This window comes from Melanotaenia boesemani, chromosome 4 (assembly GCF_017639745.1).
Source record: "Melanotaenia boesemani isolate fMelBoe1 chromosome 4, fMelBoe1.pri, whole genome shotgun sequence".
Classification (NCBI taxonomy): Eukaryota; Metazoa; Chordata; class Actinopteri; order Atheriniformes; family Melanotaeniidae; genus Melanotaenia; species Melanotaenia boesemani.
In genome coordinates, this window is record NC_055685.1 from 32609741 (window position 1) to 32612169 (window position 2429).

Sequence of the window (2429 nt, forward strand, 5' to 3'; positions counted from 1 at the left end):
GTTTACATAACTTGTTGATGTAAATATTATAGACTTCTCAATACATTGATATTTATTAAATTTCAAAGTATTTTCCATCCCAGTAGCTTCAATAGGACAGATACATCTTAAGAGATCATCTCAGTGTCATTGTCGCTGGTTGGATAAGATTTTTCCATTTTCCTAATTTTGAACCTACTTTGGAATTCCTGGATTGTCATATTTTCTTACTTCATTCATTTCTTCACTTTCTATACCACTTAGTCCAATTCAGGGTCACAGGAAAGCTAGAACCTATCCCAGCAATTAGCAGGCAAGAGACAGGGTACACTCTGGACAGGTCGCCAGTCTTTTCTTACTTAATAACCTAAACATACTGCAATGGACTGGTGACCTATGCAGAGTGTCTCCGGCCTCTCTCCTGCTAATTACTGGGATAGGTTCCAGTCCTGTGACCCTAAACTGAAATAACCTGAATAGGAAAGAATGAATAACCTACAAATACATAACTTTAATACACCATTTGCAAATATTTAGTCTAGTTTGCTGTAATCAGCACTTTAAAAAATAATAGACCTTTCGTCTGTGGAAGGCATCCTCAATCCTGGCCCTCGAGGGCTGGTGTCCTGCAGGTTTTAGAAGCTTGACATCGAGCTCTGCACAGTTATGAGTCTGCAGATGAGAAACTTACACAAGCTGAATCATGGTGTATATTATGAATGGTAAAACACTTGTGCTGTGTAATAACAATGCGATGCAAATTAATTTGCATCTGTAATTAGTTACACCTGTGAGCATTACAATCTGCTGTGTAAGTCATCTTACAAAGAGAGTTCATCCTCATTTGAGTCTCATATTTTTTTGCATATGACGACATAATTCAAAACATAAATGATATAGTCCTTACCAGGTCTTGATTCAGTGGTAAATATAACCTTGGATGAGCAACATGAGATATTAGAATGTGTTTTTATTTATTTGACAAAAACTAAACCAAAATGCAGAAGCAATGTTTTTACTAACAGCAGCAGGTGCTGCTAATCAAATTGTCATCGTTGATTAATCATTAACAAAAGTAACTACATCTACGACAGCAGATGTTTTGTCATGTTGCAGGTTGGGAACATCCATGTGTGTGTGTGAACCCACAATGCTCAGAAAGAAAGACATCAGCAACAAGCTTAGAGAACCTGTGTTCGTGTCCTTCAGTCTGTTGATAAGGACGTTTTCCAACCATTTTGAGTCCATAATTCTACACTGACAAGGATTTTTATAAGCAGAAAACTGCTTGACAGTTGCCAATCTTCCAAGGCGTCCCAGTAAGTCCACCCCAAATTCAGACATAGCTAAGATCTGTAGGCCTCAGACAGCATTTTATATGTTAAAGATGTGTGACAGTATGACTGATGAATTTCTTTGCAAACTCTGCCAAAAGAAAGCTTCTTCTCTCTTTCAAAACAATAATAAATAAATAAATAAATAAAACAGCTCCAAAAGTTTGTAAAACTGCCAGCAGGTTTTGAAAGGATGATGTTTTGGGTTTTGTTTCTCTCACTGGACTTGGGCACGCTCAGTCACAAATTACCATGATAGTAAAATAGTATAGTAGATTTTGTATTGGTATGTATTTTTATTTGTTATTCTTGTATATTGTGAATTTTTTGTTTTAATAAAATATCCTTGTGTGGAACATTTTGGAGTAAAGGTGGTTTACATAGAAGGTAATGTATCCCGCTTAGTTCTCATTGTGCCACAAAGTTTTTTGTTGAGGGAAATTCCAAAATAGTGCTCTTACTGTCACAGCATGGGGATATAGAGCCACCTTATGGATTACAATGAAAACAGCTGCCAAAACAAATTATGACCAATATTTGAGAATAATTCTCACCAACAGAGTATATATTGATGGGATGTGTAAGTCTGAAATTGTTCTGATCCAAATCTTACCTTATAATTGTTACCAGCAATTACTTTCTTGATAAAAATGATTTACCCCTGACTTCTAAAAAAAAAAAAAAAAAAAAAAAAGAAAAATGAAAAAAAATCTAACCGTTCTTTTGAATGGCTCTTTGAAAAGTCCAGGCAAGGGCACAAGAATACAGCGTACGCCTCTCTGTATCCTTCCGCAGGACAGCTCTGTTAAGGACGAAAACAAACACCAGCCAGGACACCATCATCGTTCTTGTTGAAGAGTTCTTTCTTTTTCTTTTTTTCTTTTTTAATGACTTGATATTCAGTCACAAGAACTGAAAATCCAAGATACGAAAAAGTACAAAATATTTTAACCTTTTCCAATGCCAGTAAGATTTTTCATCTTCAGCTGCAGTGAAATTAGCCTTCAGTTTGTCATTATTTATGCTATGACGCCCTCTAGTGATCAAAGTTAATCAGCTGGCGCATATTTGTTTTAAATCCACTTCTGTAGAACAGAGACATGCTGGGCATATTAA